Raw genomic sequence first — 18352 nt, forward strand, 5'->3', positions numbered from 1 at the left:
CATGGTCGGTATGAACAATAACCTTAGCACCTATAAGATACGGCCGGAATTTTTTCGTAGCAAACACAATAGCCAAAAGTTCCTTCTCGGTCACCGTGTAGTTCACTTGAGCATCATTCATTGTCTTGCTCGCATAGTATATCGGATGAAACATTTTTTTCACTCGTTGACGCAAAACTGCCCCAATCGCAACATCGCTAGTATCACACATGAGCTCAAAGGGCAAGCTCTAATTAGGTGCAGTAATGATAGGAGTGGTGGTCAACTTATGCTTGAGAAGTTCAAAGGCTTGCATACACTTGTCATCAAACACGAACTTAGCATCTTTTTCCAACAACTTGCACAAGGGGTTCACTACCTTCGAAAAGTCTTTGATGAATCTCCGGTAGAACCCCGCATGCCCAAGAAAACTTTGGACTCCCTTGACAGATGTAGGGGGAGGGAGCCTTTAAATCACATCTATCTTTGCTTTATCCACCTCAATGCCATGCTTCGAAATTTTATGCCCGAGAACGATTCCCTCTTCCACCATAAAGTGGCATTTCTCCCAATTGAGGACAAGATTGGTTTCTTCACAACGGGCCAACACCCTATCAAGATTCTTCAAGCATTCATCAAATGAGTCCCCCACAACACTAAAATCATCCATGAACACCTCCAAAATGTCTTCCACCATATCGGTGGCCATCATGCACCGCTGAAATGTAGCTGGTGTATTACACAACCCAAAAGGCATCCTAGAGAAAGCAAATGTGCCATACAAACAAGTGAATGTGGTCTTTTCCTGATCTTCCGGGGCAATAAAGATTTGGTTGTACCTAGAATACCCATCCAAGAAGAAATAGAAGGCACACCCAGCAAGTCGGTCTAGCATCTGATCTAGAAATGGCAAAGCAAAGTGAATCTTGCGGGTCACTTTATTCAACTTGTGGTAGTCTATGCATACCCTCCAACCAGTGACGGTTCTTGTCAGAATCAACTCATTTTTGGAATTTGTCACCACAGTCATGCCACCCTTCTTTGGTACATATTGCACCGACGAATTCCAAGAGCTATCAGATATAGTGTACACAACCCCGGCATCCAACCACTTGATCACCTCCTTTTTCATAACCTATTGCATTGCCTCGTTTAGCCTCCTGTGGTGCTCCAAGGACGGCTTTGCATCATCTTCCAGAATAATCTTGTGCATACAGAATGCAGGGCTTATTCCCCGAATATCAGCTAAAGTCTCTCCAATTGCCTTTTTCCGCTTTTGAAGGACCGTCAATGTGGCATCAACCTGCATGTTAGTAAGGCAAGAAGAAAGAATAACTGACAAAGTAGAATTTGAGCCTAAGAACTCATACCTGAGGTATGGAGGAAGTGGTTTCAACTCCAACACCGGAGGCTCCTCAATTGAAGGTTTGGTTGGTGGAGTCTTTCTATTCTCAATATCCAAAGACAATTTCCTAGGCTCATAAGAATAAGAGCTCATTCCATGTAAAGCATTCACGCACTCCACTCGGTTTGCATCCTCATTGACATCAAGATTCAACAAAACGGCCTCCAATGGGTCCTCCACATTGATCATGGCACTAGTGTCATCAATTATCACTGTTGTAACGAGGTCAACAAAAGAGCACACCTCGGTACTATAGGGTTGCTTCATAGACTTGCACACATGAAAGACGGCCTTTTCATCTCCCACCCGGAAGGTGAGTTCCCTAGCTTCCACATCTACCAATGCCTTCCCCGTAGCTAGGAAAGGTCTACCCAATATGATAGGAACCTCATAGTCCACCTCACAATCTAAGATCACAAAGTCAGCTGGCAAGATAAATTTGTCCACCCGGACAAGCACATCATCAATAATACCCAAGGGTCTCTTCATCGATCTATCTGCCATTTGTAACCTCATGGAAGTCAGCCTAGGTTGCCCAATACCCAAAGTTTTGAAAACTGAGTAGGGCATCAAATTGATACTAGCTCCCAAATCACATAGAACCTTGGCAACATTCGCACTCCCAATGGTGCAAGGAATGGTGAAAGCACCGAGATCTTCAAGCTTCGGGGTCATTAAATGCACTATAGCACTAACTTGGTGAGTCATCTTTATAGTTTCACAATCCATAGAACGCTTCTTTGTGACCAAGTCTTTCATGAATTTTGCATAGCCTGGCATTTGTTCAAGTACCTCCACCAAAGGCACATTAATAGATAAGCTCTTCATCATATCAATGAACTTTTTAAACTGATTATCATTCTTTTGTTTCGCGAGCCTTTGAGGATAAGGTGGAGGTGGCCTTGGCAAAGGAGCCTTGGCTTTTGGCACAACCGGCTCCGGCATGTCAATTATGTGTTCCCTAGATGGGTTCACATCATTTTGAGTTTCCACCTCGACTTCTTGAATATCAATCCTCACTTCATTGTTCATGTTTTCATCAACCACATCCTCAACTACCAAAGGGACTTCGTCATTATGATTATTCCCACCATTCGGGTTCACTACCGTATCACTTGGTAGAGCACCCTTCGGGCGAGTATTCAATGACTGAGAGATTTGGCTTAATGCACCTCCAAGTTTCGGATAGAGGTATTGTGAGAAGCTAACTGTGCATCAGAATCTGCATTCTTCTTCATCATCTGCTCGAACATCATTTCAATTCTACCCATATCATTACCCAAAGAACTAGGACCTTGAGATGGAAATGGGGGTGAATTGTTCGGTTGTTGGTACATTGGGGGCCTTTGAAAGCCTTGCCCCCGGTTTCCTTGGTTTCCATTGTTCCATCCTCCTTGATTATTATTGTCACCCCAATTGTTGTTATTACCATTCCAATTCCCTTGGTTGCCTTGATTGTTGTTCTGATTGTCCTAGTTGTTGTTTTAGTTGTTGTTCCCCCAATTACCACTATTTTGTTGTTGATTGCCCCAATTGCCACTATTTTGTTGTTGATTGCCCCAATTGCCTTGAGGTCTCCACTGTTGTTGGTTGGAAGAGTTGCCCCGTTGGCCTTGATAGTTGTTTACATATTGAACCTCTTCACTTTGGTCATCATAACCATCATTTTGAAATTCACCACAGTCATCATCAAATTGCTTAGAATTCCCTTGGTTTTGTTGCCTTCTTTGTCTTCTTTTGTTGACAAGCATATTAACACCCTCCATGGCATTCACTTGGTGAGGAGTTTGAACTTGTTGCAAATGTGCCTTTGCCAATTGGTTCATAGTAGTTGTAAGCTCAGCTATAGGTTGCCCGTGATCATATAGTTCCTTGTGCAAATGAATAATCGTGGGGTCACCTTGAGGCACATTGGCTTTACTTTGCCATGCAGAAGAAGTGCCAGCCATCTCGTCAAGTATATCACATGTCTCATCATACGACAGCTTCATAAAGTTGCCTCCAGCAAGTTGGTTCACTATGCATTGATTTGTTGTATTGATGCCCTGGTAGGAGGTTTGTTATATCATAGCCTCGGTCAAATCATTGTTGGGGCATTCTTTCACCATTGTTATATAATGCTCCCAAATCTCATGCAAAGGTTCTGTGGGCTCTTGCTTGAAAGCCAATATCTCATCACGCAATACCGCCATATGCCCTGGCGAGAAAAATTTAGCAATGAATTTATCCGCCAACTCATCCAGTTGTGATGGAATGGTTGGGAAGTCTCTCAAGCCAATCTAATGCCTTCCCCCGAAGTGAGAATGGGAAGAGTCTCAACCTAAGATCATCCTCGGACACATTCGTCTGCTTGCTCCCCAACATGTATCCATGTACCCCTTGAGATGGTTGTAGGCATTTTGATTTGCATCACTCGTAAAATACCCATGCTGCTCAAGTAAGGTCAACATCACATTGGTTATCTAAAAATTGTCCGCCCGGATTCGGGGTAGGACAATAGCACTCGCATAGCCCTGGTTCAGAAATATTCTGGGAGCCACTCTTAGAGGTGGCGAAGAAGGGTCTGGAACATTATCATTGGGATTAGCATTGGCATTGCAGCCTCTATGTTGTCCTTGAGGTACAAGAGGCACCTCATCATCTCCGACATCATCTACCTCCTCCCCCGCAATCACGTTTTCAAGAGGGTCATTAGCATTGTTCGCTGCCATTTGGTACCTGAGTTGTGACACAAACAAGTTAGTAACAAAGAAGGAAAGAAGAACAATACACAAAACTAACTAAATAGATAGGCAAAACCGTTAGCTCCCCGGCAACGGCGCCAAAAAGTGATCGCGGCCTACTCTGCACTACTAATTATGTAGCGAGAGAGGGTCGGAGCAGCTTTTACCCGATTTTGGGTCGGGATTGATTTCCACATAGAGCTAGAATTAGAGTGGTGTATTTATTTAGCTTAGGATTGCGTAGAGTTCCAAATTACACTTCTCATCATTTTTGGGGTTTTGTTTATAATTCTACTTTTAACAAACTACAAATTGTAAATTAAGCTAAGAGTTAAATGCTACGGATTGTTCAAATAGTTTAAAGGGCACTAGGGTAGTGACATCCGCCTAGGTGGTCAATTGACGAGTACTTGAGTCTAAGGCACAATTGACATGATTGGAGAGTATGATATAACTGTTGCACTACTTTACCCACTCTACACCTCTCGATGGTTCAAGTGATTTTGCCCAATTGACTTTCTCAAGACCAACTGGGTATGCAAATTTGCACAAGCAACTTAGGGTTCAAGTCGGGTATTACTCTCTCGAGGTTTAACCCTTTAATTGGGGCTATCAGTCTCTTGAGTATGCCCCAATTCCTTGTTGGATCAATTTCGGAGACTTAAGCTCTGTTTCTCAAGAAGAGCCCTAGTCAACTAAACACAAACTAGTGTTTGCAACCACTAATTCAGTAATTAACCATGAAATTGACCCAAATATCAAACACCCATAATAAATTTAGCCCTAAAATACAAGACCCATCAATTACCCACACTAGGGTTGAGCCACAACCCTAGCTTTGGGGTCTAGCTACTCATATTCAAAGAAGAAAAACAAGAAATAGATGAAGATAAACACATATTAATTAATTGCTAAGCTAAATACAAAGATTCAATGATGAAATGTAGTTAAAGTTGCCCAAAATTACTAAGAAAAGTCGACCCACGAGCGCAGCTATGCTATTACAATATCTGATAACCTAAAAATGGAAAAATGATCTATTTATACTAAGCTGAAAAATCTGGACAAAAATGCCCCTGCGGGGTTAGTGCGGACCGCACAGAATGGACTGCGGCCGCACTAGGACTCTTGGCTCCAAAATCTAGCTCTCTGAACTCAGGCTCCGCGAACCGCACAGAATGGACTGCGGCTGCAATGACTTCTAGTGCAGTCCGCACAAAATAGACTGCGGACCGTATTGGCTTGAAAGCTCCAAACTGCAACTTCTCTGAATCTTGGCTCTGCGGACCGCACAGAATGGTAGTGCGGCCGCATGGACTCCAGTGCGGACAACCCTAAATCTAGTGCGGCCGCATGGACTTTTAGCCTGAATACCTGCTCTCTGAACCTCCTAGTGTGGATCGCACAAAGTGGTGTGCGGCCGCACTGGACCTATTTTGCTTGAGCTTGTCTTGTCTTTGGTACTTGTGCAAGTTTCACTCCTTTTGAGCTGATCTTTGACATCTTGTCACTTTGTTGATCAAACCTGCAATCAAGCACAATTTATGAGCCTTTTGGGACTATTTTGTATGAGTTTCTAATCAAAGCATGAGCAAGAAGGAGTATAAAATGCGTCAAATCCCTAGTTATCAAGCACCAAAGACGCGAATGCGATCAACAAAACTCCTGGAGCTAAGCAATCACACACCATATTTTGCGATCGCGAAGAACAAACGTCTGACATCCTCAAGCCTTCCTTCCTACAACGCATACGCATCAGCAGGCTCACGAACGCATTGAACCAATGCCTCAATCTCCACGAATGTAGCTCTGGACTCGCAAACGCGATGAACAAATCCTACTCCGCCATCTAACAATCCTACGCGATCTATACTCCGCTATCGCAATTAAGGAAACCAGAAGCTAAAAATTATGCAGAACGAGCAATGCAAAAAATGAAGGAAAATAGCCCGAATCAATCTGAAACACGTCCGAGTCCCTCGGGACCCCGCCAAAATATACCAACAAGTCCCATAACATCACACGAACCTACTCGAGGCCTCCAAACACACGTAATAGCATTGAAACGGCGAATCACACCTCAATTCGAAATCAATGAACTTTGAAACTTCAAACTTCCACAACCGATGCTGAAACCTATCAAATCACATCCGATTGACCTCAAATTTTGCATACACGTCACATTGGACATTACAGACTTGCTCCAACTTTCGGAATTAAAATACGTCCCGATATCAAAAAGTCCGCTCCCGATCAAACTTTTCCAAAATTCCAACTTTTGCCATTTCAAGTCAAATTCTACTGCGGACCTCCAAATTGTAATCCAGACGCGCTCCTAAGTCCAAAATTACCCAACGGAGCTAGCGAAATCATCAGAAATCCAATCCGATATCAAATACTAAAAAGCCAAACTTGGTCAAACCTTTCAAATATAAAGCTTCTGGCTAAGAATCATTCTTCCAAATCAAATTCCGAATAGCTTGAAAACCAAAACCGACGATTCACATAAGTCATAATACATCATACAAAGCTAATCATACCCTCAAACAACCGAGCGAAGTATCAATACTCAAAACAATCGGTTGGGGCGTTACACCTTCTATCTTAATCCCTTCACACCTTCCTATCAAAGGTCATGTCCTCCATAAGCTGAAGCAGTTTCATGTACTACCTAGTCACCCCCTCTCCAGTACGTCTATAGCCTACCTCGACTTCTTCTCAAAATGCTCATGCATCAATATTTCTCCTCTTAACACGTGCAAATCATCTCAATCTCGATGCCGGCATCTTGTCCTTCACGAAGACCACTCCCTTTGTCCCAAAAAATTGGATAAATGTACCCACTAATAATAATGAAGAATAATACAAGGGAGAGATCGCAACATGGGGTGGGGGAGACTGGAGCATATTAAAGCTTACGTGTGAATGTGATGGGTTAAACCAACTATTTTGAAAAAGTACAGTGTATAAATTATTGTTGAGTTTGGCTGAGTTTGAATGCTTTTAAATCTATGCGGATCTGTTTGTGCATGACTTTGATATAGTTAATATTTCAAATTGAAATAATTAATACGATAGAGGAATGCGTATTTAATGTAATGTGTATTTGTTCCAGAAGAATCTATGTATATATTTATTACATTTGTGGCTTTTGTTACAAATTTGGGCCCGGTATCTAAGAATGGGCCTAAGTGCTGTGTAAGTAAAATAACTACTGGGCTCTTGTCTGAGACTTTAGACAGCCAACACCCCCTCAAGCTGGAGGGGGAAGCCACTCTAAGCTTGCCAAGCAGATGATGGTGAAGAGGCCCTGCAAGAGACTTGGTTAAAATATCAGCAGGCTGGTCAGCAGTAGAAATGTGGTAAAGTGAGATCAAGCCAGACTGTAAGCAATCACGAACAAAATAGCAGTCAATTTCTATATGCTTAGTCCTCTCGTGAAAAACAGGATTTTTGGCAATATGAAGTGCATCCTGGCTGTCATAGAACACCTGAACAAGAGAGTGAAAAATCAGACCAAGATCAGTAAATAATCGAACCATCCAGGAGATTTCAGCCACAACTTTCCTCAAAGCTCTATATTCAGCTTCAGTAGAGGAAAGAGAAATTACAGGCTATTTCTTGCATTTCCAAGAAATAGGACAACCACCAAAACTAATAAAGAAACCAGTGATAGACTTGCGAGACTGAGTACAGGCAGCCCAATCAGAGTTAGAATATGCCACAAGGGAAGTGTCAGGAGACTTTAAAAGGAGAATGCCTTGCCAAGGTGCATTCATCAAGTACCTGAGAATATGTATGACAGCTAGCATTTGGGGAACCTGAGGAGCCTGAAGGAATTGGCTCAAATGTTGGAGAGAAAATGCAATATCAGGTCTGATATGCTGTAAAAAATTGAGTTTCACCACAAGTCTTCTATAAAGACTAGGATCAGTAAGTGGCTCGCCCATGTCAAAAGTTAGTTTGACAGATGACTCATAGGGAGTCACTACTGGAGTGAAATGCATGCAGTTGAATTCATCCAAGAGGTCAGAAGCAAATTTCTATTGACTGACCAAGTAACCCTGACTATTCTTGGTAAGATCTAAACCCAAAAAATAATGGACAAAGCCCAGATCAGTAAGTGGCTGGCCCATGTCAAAAGTTAGTTTGACAGATGACTCAATGGGGAGTCACTACTGGAGTGAAATGCATGCAGTTGAATTCATCGAAGAGGTTAGAAGCAAATTTCTGTAGACTGACCAAATAACCCTGACTATTCTTTGTAACCTCCAAACCCAAAAAATAATGGACAGAGCCCAGATCTTTGATTTTGAACTGAGAATCCAAGAAGGATTTCAGACTGTCAAATTCAGCTACATCATCCCCAGCAAGCAATATATCATCAACAAAGACAGCCATGATTGTTAAGGAGGAATTAGAAGACCTGGTGAAGAGGGAATAGTCATTCTTACATGAAATATAGCCTCTAGATAGCAAAGCTTCAGACATCTTGGAAAACCACTACATGGAAGCCTGTTTGAGGCCATAAAGTGACTTGTTGAGCTTACAAACCAAGGGAGAAGAATCAGAAGCCACAAAAGTAAAAATCTGAAGACCAAGTGAAAGTTTTATATACACCTCTTCATGTAGGTCACCATGAAGAAAGACATTATTCACATCAAGTTGATACATAGTACAGTCCCTCTTAACAGCAAGAGAAAGAAGACACTTGATGGTAGTGGACTTAACAACAGGAGAGAAGGTCTCAGTATAATCAATGCGTTCCTTTTGAGTGTCACCTCTAATAACCAATCTAGCTTTGTACCTCTCTATAGAGCCATCAGATTTCTGCTTAATCTTGTAAATCTATTTGTAGGGAATAAGCTTCTTGTGAGGAGGAAGAGGAACAATCTCCCAAGTATGATTTACCTCTAGAGCTTGAAATTCTTGCAGCATGGCCTCTTGCCAAGTAGGATGAGAGGCAGCATGCTGGTAAAACTAAGGTTCATACATTTGTAGCTCAGCAGGAGACACCTTGGATGTCCCAGACACAGGATTGGAGAGGGCAGAGGAGCAAACATAGTCTTTAAGATATGGGGAGTGTGGTAGACCCTGCTAGACTTCCTAAGCAGAGGAGAAGTTGGCAAGGAAGTGGCATAAGGAGAATTAGAGGTAGGAGGGACAGATGTAGGAGGAGGAAGAGGAGAGGTAGGAGAAGATTCAGGTGAAGAAGATGAACGTGGAGAAGGAGTGGAGGCACAATCCACAAAAGGAACAGGAGGAATAGGATGTACTGGGGAATAAGGTGAAGAGTAAGGAAAAACATGTTCATGAAATACCACCTCTGGAAAAAAAAAACAGAATGATTGGTGAAATTAAGGAGTTTGTAACCTTTTTTACCACAGGGATACCCCAGAAAGACACATTTTATGGCCCTAGATTGGAATTTATCCCTATTAGGTTTGGGTATGGTAGCATAACATAGACAACCAAAAGATTTGAGATTGTCATAGGAAGGAGAGACACATGCAACCTTTGAAAAGGAGACATGTTCCCCAAGACAGAAGAAGACATCCTATTTATCATATACTAGAAGAGTTGCCCATGTAATGCACGAGCCCAACATAAGTGAGAGAGATTGGGTAAATCAATTCCATGCTAGATTTGTCTTCTCAACAAAAGTTAGTGGACAACCCCTACAACAACCCAAAAAAATTATGTATTAATTATAATTGAATATTCTCAGTTAAAATACCACATTGCAAGTATATGCTGAAATGTCTAAACCAACTTGAATGTTACAATGGCCAAATAGATCTTTAAAAAGTCATAAATATGCATCTTGAACAGATTAAAATATATAGACCAAGTAGCCATGTCTCTCTTCCGCTTCCTGCCAAACTTTATCACACATATTCTCTAAATTACTCTAGTTTCTTAGCTCAGTTAACTACCATTTTTTTTTAAAACTCTAGTACCTCCATTGTTCTTGAACAATTTTTTCCATGTTGTACAAAAATCACGCAGTATTGCAGAGCAAACTAAGTTCCACAATGCATTTTCACTTATGGCTTTGTTCATTGCACTTGGAAATCCAAAAGGACCCTAAGCACTCTTTACTCCAAGGTACAATCTAGGCTTCCAAGTCTTTCTTGGACAACCATTATTTATTTCCAACAACACTTCATAAACTCCTATTACACACCAACGGAATGCATCAGTTAGTATATAAATCTAACATATGAAATGAAAAAGAAAGAACAAAGATAACTGCCATGAAATTGTAGGGGGGGAGCTTATATCTATTATTTTTCGAAAAGCTTCAGCAACATATGTACTCTTCAACTTGATCACAACATGTCACAATTAATCCACTGAAGTTGATGCTGCCATCTCTGTTCATAAGCAATTCAATTGCTGAAAGTAATGATATGACAAGATGAAAATGTTGAAATTCTATCAATAGACCTGAGATTTTTTGGTTCTATAGACTGATATGTGATTTCATTGTTGCACATCTAAGAATTCATAATGAACCGAGAGGAAGAATTAGCAAGTAAAAAAGTAAATGACCTTTTGTCGGAGATGGTGGAATAACAAAATTTTGCTAAATTAGTTCTTGTATGTAAATAACCAATTTTTACACATAACTTATACACAAAGGGAGACACATGTTCATCCATGTCGTCAGGGAAAGTAGCAAAATAATTTGAAGAGGCTAACATAGAAAAAAGCAAATATTACGAAGTATCCAATGAAGTCATCACAACTATATACCAAAAATCAGTTATTCCAACATCTATTTCGCAATGAGCTAATATAATTATAAGTAGTATTATTATCAGACAATTGAGCACTTTGTCCAAGGCTAAAGAAGCATGACTTATGTCCTCCTATATTCCACGCCTGATTTCAACCGGGAAATTTACTTCAGATTGCAGAAGAGAAATATATCTATAAGTAATATCAAATCTTAGCTACTTTGAGATCTTTATCTACAACTCGTAGTGATAATTGGATACCCTATCAAGACCATCACTTCTAGATGTGTCCTTTGAGATAGAAAACACTTATTCCATCTCCAATCTCAATAATCGAAAAATAGAAGTTGAACTATGTGTTAGTCTGAGTGCACAGTTTATTGTAGAAGTTAAAAACTCAGGTATGTCGCATTTGTTTTTGGCATTTTCACAAGTTTTCATCAAGAATATTATTTAATAGCTCAAAAGTGTTTCATCATTATTGCCACTGCTTTTCTAGATTCTTCTTTCCAATTGTTCCAATTCCAAATGGATAACCAGAGTAGCCGTTACATTTCTCTAGATGACATGCATTTCTTTTGGTTTAGGGAAAGAACATGGCGCAGCGGGTTGGAGCCTATTTGTTGATTCTGGATTAATATATCTTTGGAGTGAGCTTTTGTTATTTGTTTGGTCATGTTATCAGTTAGTCCTCTGCATCAATACAATAGAGTATTGTTCTATATTGCATTAAAAATGACTCTAGGTTTTAGGAATTTATACTTTTTGTTTTTGTCCATTTCAGCAGAAAAAATCTCTCATGCACTTTTACAAATGATATAATGTTTCTCCACCAAATAAGAAAACTAACTTGTGGATTATTTGGTGTCACCTACATTTGCTTGCTTCAGTTTGAGTCCAGCTTCTGAACTCTACTTCTCTTCTTACAGCTTGCTGAGAATACCCTTGAAAATTTTTCCTAAATCAGTTTCTTTTATAAGATTTCGTATGCAATTTTTTAATTTAGATATAGTTTGCATCTGATCTGTTGTTGTAACTACATGTGTGCTTGCGGTGCTGATTGGGGTTATGTGTTAGCTCTAAGAGATGCTGACATCAAGTATATTAATGTTTCCATTTATGTATTTCAAGGCACCTTGATGATATAACAATATCAAAAGAATTGTATTACATCTAGATAATATGTATCTTATTTTTCCTTGATGTTGGATTCCTCCTCACTACCTCTATCAGGTATGTTATAACTATTTCTATCTGTGTATTTCTAGGTTTATTTTGGAAAAATAGAGGGAAAAAAAGTTCTATTGTAGAGAAGGGAAAGTTTGTAAAAAATTTGGCTTTGAATGTGCTTTGTATGCAATAGATTGTTTTTAGTAGACTTTGAAAATGGTCCAATATATCCTCTGTCTGGCTATAACAAAAACCAAGTGATCGTCCTATGAAGCTAAATCAGTGTGCTCATTTGTTTCGATATAAGAACCATCTGAACCTTCTATATATAGCTTCATATTGGTTTGACAATTTACATCCACTGAAAATTCTAGCTCCACCCACGAAATTCTCATTCTTCATAATGACCAGCTGAAAGATAAAAATACTAAGCACATACTGACGCGTGATAGAATGAAGTTGTGAAAAACTGAGAACGAACTTATTATAAGAATACAAGGTATCCTTGCACAACAGAGAACCCAAGCTCTTTTCGCGGAGAAAACCAAGGTAAACCAAATGCATATAACAAATTTTCTTGGCCTTATATAGAACGTAAAACAAAAATGTAAAAATCATGTGAACAAAAAGTGCAAGAATCAGGAATCGCTAAAGTAATTGAAATTTTTAACCCAAAAAAGGTTGAAACTTTTAAGTTCCAAGTCAAAGCATGTTGATGAAGGTGGTAAGCACACTAAAATTAGTGAGTTGTATTCTATTGTTACACCTTAACTTTAGATCTCTGAATTAAACCAATAAAGGTAGATTTATTTTTCAACTACCATATTCTGATAACTTAATTAAAATGACCTAACTATCAAGAAGTCGAGATTAATTAACAACTAAGGTTTTCACTTGATCTGTATCATGTTATAAATGAATGTGGGAATATTATTTCTCTAATGATATGAATGTTACAAGTATCTTTTAGACTTTTTTGTTCTTTTATGATTGTTGTCTGAAAAGAAAGTATCAATAATAGTACTTTTGTTCAAGGCTTGACCTTGAGCTAAACTTAGTTCGAGCTCCGATCAACATACAACTGCTTATTAATTAACTTGAGCTTTAAGCTTCCCAGGGCTTAACATATTATTTAGCTATGTTCATTGTTCAAAGTTTGACAACTATGAAGAAAAGAAATATAGAACTCCACTCGCTTCATAAGACAACAACACTAAATCAGTTTTTTGCAAGTGAAAGTTGTAAAGTAGGTTTATATGATTGAAATTTGATGCAAATCAACTACAAATTGATTATGGACGTTAACAACTTGCCATGGGATGTGGATTGCAATGTGCATATCTGCTCATACATATGATAAGTTAATAAAGAGTTTCATTTTGAAAAAATATGTGTGTGTACTTCTGTGAAAAAGAATACCATGAAAATTGGTTATCGAATTCTAGAAGATACAAAAGTAAGTCCTTTCTGAGTAGAAAATGTTGAATAAAGACTGGTCACCAGCTTTAGTTTCATAAGATATCAGACAAAGTTCATTATCAAAAACAAATCAGACAAAGTTCTTCACGAAGAATGAGGCTTAACTCTAAAGGATAGGGACCATGACAAATGACGTAGATACAAAACCTCAAATGAACGAAAGTAAAGTGTCAAGTGAGGGATTATATCCTACTCCAGTATAACTTCTCAATTTTATGTAACATAAAAATTTAAAAACTACTAAAATAATTAAAAGGGACTAAAAGATTTACCCGAGGTTTCTAATTCCTGGTTCATCGTGCTACCAATTGGGCTGCAAAGCTCAAGCATAATTTTACATGAGGAAAGAGGAAAGAAAAATACATTGGGATTGATAGTGTTTTGGCATAAAAGAGAAGAACGACATTAAACTTGATTATGAGAGCTCATACCTCTTTATGAACAATTCTTGAAAGGGATTTTTATCTGAAGTGTAGGTTATAACTCCCAAACAGATTTTTAGGGCCACCTATATCAAATATCAACATCAGTTGAAATATTTCATCAAACACAATAAGGGCTAAAATCCAATAAATGCGAATTCAGTTGAGCGGTTAATTTTGAGTTAGAATACTTAAACATCAATCGCCTAATACTTGGACGGTACATTTTTTTTGTGATTAATTTAAGTCTTTTTATACAAAAAAAATTGTCTTATGCTAGAACACCAGTAAGTTGAAAGAAAACCAAAAAAAATTGCAGAACATAAGTATTGTACTGTTCTTGGGGGACTTTCTCTTTACAGAGGGTCTCTGTACTCTTATTGAGGTGTCCTAACTACCAAGGATTGACATGAAATAGTTAAATGAACACATGCATGTGAATAAATCGAAATAAGATAACACAAAATAAAAGATAAAATGAAAATAAAGTAAAAGATTGAAAAGAACAAACCGAACAAAAAGGAAGAGGAAGAAGAACTCACTGGAGAGAGAAAAGGAACAAGAGAAATGAGCGGAAGGAGAAGCGAGAGAGCGAGAGAGAGAGAGAGAGAGAGAGAGAAAACGAGCCCTAAAAGTTGCTACCAAAATTTACAAAGAAGCAGCCAAATATCACCCAATAACACGTGGAGCCATAAATGGTGGGCAACAATTTGCCCTCATATTTGTCATTTATTTATCGGAATACCCTTCGTCGTACCAAAACAAGACACATTCACCCCAATATTTGACGGGAAGTGAGATTGAAAAAAGTAGGCTATAGAGGTTTCTAACAAATGTATATATTTTCTTTCAACCACCCCATTTTATTGACGGGTATATGGAATAGTGATTTGGTGAAGAATCCCATTATCAAAGAAAAATGTATGTTGTCACGATCCAATTTTTTATCTGTTGGGTTTTCTGATGGCACCTAGTCTTAGGGACTAGGTAAGCCTAACATTTACTAAATATCAACAATAATAAAGAAAGTCTAATAGTCTCAATATAGAAATCTTTATAGAATTTACAATTTCCCAAAAACTGATAGTACAAGTCATAAACTCTACAAAGTTTACTACAACTTCTAAATACAATTGTCTGGAAATAAGTAAAACAGTGTGAATACAAAATTAGGAAGGTGACTCTGAAGCTTGCGAACACGACAACAGGTTTACCTTGAGTCTCCACAGCAACGATCCGCACAACTACTAATGAACAAAATATCCGGATCTGTACAAAAAATATACAGAAGTGTAGTATGAGCACACCACAGCTCTGCCAGTAAGTATCAAGACTAACCGCGGTGGAGTAGTGACGAGAAATAGTCAAGACACCTACTGGTCTAATAAACTGAATAAGTATAAGTATAGGGACAACAATGCATGATTTCTACATAAAGACTCTGTGATATGGTTAATAATACAGAAGTTGCAATAAGGAAGTAAATAACAAGTAACACCGAAACACCATAAAAAGGACACATAAGAGTGAACGGAAATACAACCCAAATCTGAAATCACAAATACAGTAAAGACAAGTAATAACTCAGTAGCAGTTTTCACATCAGGTCTTAGCCAACAAACTCCAATAACTTAGTCAAATCCTTCAAGTACAAATCTTTCACTCATAAGTTTACGAATAGAAATCATTAGAATATAATCCTTCCCAATAAAGACATTTTGAAATATACTCCCTTCAAATAAATATCTTTCAAATATAAATCATCTTGTGACACCTCATCTCATAACCATACAATACGGGTCTCAATACCTGAACCCTAACACTTGGCATCTTGTGCCCTCATCATACCTCCTAACCGCACTGACGACTCACGTACCAAATAGAGCCATTCTCGCATGGAAGGCAAGTAAACAAGGGCGTGCGTCTATACTTAGCAATATTGAGAAAAACCTCTTATCGATAAGGGTGCGATAAAGGTGCTTAGCTACGTGCATGCCTGTGCAAGTGTCCTAATATAGTTCATACTAGCTAGTATGTATAAGGAAAAGAACGGACAACACGTAGAATGTTTAAAAGAATATAAGCATAGAAGATCACCAGCTCAGAAACAAATATAACAACAAGGGATCTCCCGGGATACCGTCCCGTAGTCCCAAATGTAAATGTGCAAGAGGATCTCCCGGTATATCGTTCCATAATCCCAAAGTAAATATGCAGTGCTGGGGGATCTCCCGGAATACCGTTCCCGTTACATCTTACATTTTCGTACGTTAAAAGTTTCGTCTTCAATTAAGTGACGTAGACTTGGGGATGATATTATCTTGACGTTAACGCATTTACTCTATTTATAACAAGCGATAAAGAAGTATCATGAAGGATAAAGGGGTACACGTATTAAAGAAAACGAGTTTTGTTGAAAGTGACCAATTTTAGATAAAATACGGGTCAAGCGATAATACCCGATAATTATGAATTAGTACCATGCAAGGTACCATATGACCACGGTAGTATAATGTATAAAGTATATTGAAAATAAGTAGAATTTTAAGTAATTATGGTAATTTTTTAAAATTATGCGAGTAATTAATATACTGGGTAACATGACATTACCCAGATAATTAATAAGTGGATAAACAAAATTATTATAAAATTATACCTCCAACGTAGCATAAAGCCACAATGGCTAAATATGACTCTTGGTCATTATTGCCACGTGGCTAATTATGGAAGTGTAACAAAACTAAGACTTACACATAAGTCTTATTATTCTGTGGTTCAACAAAGACATTCTGTCCTTGATATCAAAATATCAAATCCATTTTGTCTTTGGTTCAACAAAACGTTAAGAGCAGAAGCAAAATTTCGAAGCAATTTTGCTCGAAATTTCAAGGAATCAAAAGCTAATTTCGCATGGTCCGTAACTAAATTCCGTTGAAGCTAATTTCAAGTTTTTAAAAGAGTATGGTACAATCTTCGTCAGGAATATTATACGGAGTTTTCTCTATTTCAGGTATATTAATGTTATTCCTTCTTTTTTTTTGGCATGGTCCAAATTATACTGAAGAAACGAGCAAACGCACAGTTTCCATAAATTACTTTATTCATAGAGATATTAGGGGTGTCTATATTCTTGATTCCCCATGATAATTATTATTATCTTCTGTTCATGGGTCTTAGAATAATACGCAGTTGAAAAAAAAGTTTATTCGAAAGGAATATTGAGATTTTTACGTATTTTTCATGTATTTTACCCATTTATACATGTGCATTAACCCACGATCAGACGGCGTTATATACGCGTATATATGTAAATATATGTATATGGGATATGGAAAAAGGTTACGGCGTTATATACGTATCACCACCTAATCAGCTGGTATACGTTGATGATGTTGCCCACAGCGGCCGAGACGATATGATGGGATGCCCTCAGTGGCTTGATGATATAATGTACACCCATACCTATGCATGGCACGACATTTATACCCACGTGCATGACATTATAAATGTTTTAGAATTTACAAAGTTATTCAGATTTAAAGACGTGTTTCTATATTTTATATTTTATCTATGTCTTTTACGTACTAATTTTCACGCCTTACATACTCAGTACATTTTTCGTATTGACGCCCTATTTTATGGGGCCTGCATTTCATGCCCGCAGGTGCAGGTAGGCAAGATGACGGTCCCCCTTCTTAGGATCCCTGATCAGCGAGAGTTGGCGTACTCCACTTAAACCGGAGCTATTCTTTTGGTACAATATGTTTATATATATATATGGGTATGACGTGGCTCAGTCTCGTCTTTGTATAGTTATATTTTCATTATAGGTCTGTAGACAGTATGTCTTGTTGGGTTGTATATGGCCTTGTCGGCTTTCAGTTATTGGATGTATAGTTGTCTATAGCAACATTGCCGGCTCGCCCACTATATTCTGTATGTATACGTATATGAGTGTTCGGGAGTACAGCCTTCGGTTTGATTCATTGGCTAGGTATGCTCCCACTATTGTATCTAAGATGGAGGATCGGGCTCACCGGTTTGTGATGGGATTAGAGTCTCACTTGCTTAACGATTGTATGTCGGTCTCACTTCAGCTAGACATGGATATTTCTCGTATTCAGGCATACGCTCAAGGTGTAGAGTAGCGTAAACAGAAATAGAGGGTCGATCGTGAGCATGATAGGGCCCAGAATAAGAGAGCGAGGTCTTCGGGTTCTTCTGGTAAGTTTTGAGGTGGTTAGAGGCAGCAGTACCCAAGGTATCCAGCTCAGCCATCGGCTAGCACGCCCCCTCGTTTGGCGGTAAGAGATTTGATCGTTCCTCATATTCAAGGTCTGGTCAGAATTTTAGGGCTTCAGGTTCTCAGTATAGGGGTGAGTCAAATCAGATGAGGTTGCCCTTACCACGATGTGATCAATGTGGTAAGCA

General features: G+C 38.7%; 1 long non-coding RNA gene across 2 annotated transcripts; it reads right to left on the reverse strand.

Annotated features, from left to right (window-relative positions):
• Window positions 1-9888: 9888 nt before the first annotated feature.
• On the reverse strand, window positions 9889-14621 carry LOC107830096 (uncharacterized). 2 transcript variants are annotated; one of them, XR_001658078.2, is made up of 4 exons: window positions 14464-14621; window positions 13931-14007; window positions 13772-13812; window positions 9889-10484 (listed from the first exon to the last, which is right to left on the reverse strand). It is a non-coding gene; the product is annotated as an uncharacterized LOC107830096 (long non-coding RNA). The 2 variants fall into 2 exon arrangements; XR_001658079.2 differs by having other exon boundaries at window positions 9889-10506.
• Between the last annotated feature and the right edge of the window lie 3731 nt (window positions 14622-18352).

Source organism: Nicotiana tabacum, chromosome 16, assembly GCF_000715075.1.
Source record: "Nicotiana tabacum cultivar K326 chromosome 16, ASM71507v2, whole genome shotgun sequence".
In the NCBI taxonomy this organism is placed as follows: Eukaryota; Viridiplantae; Streptophyta; class Magnoliopsida; order Solanales; family Solanaceae; genus Nicotiana; species Nicotiana tabacum.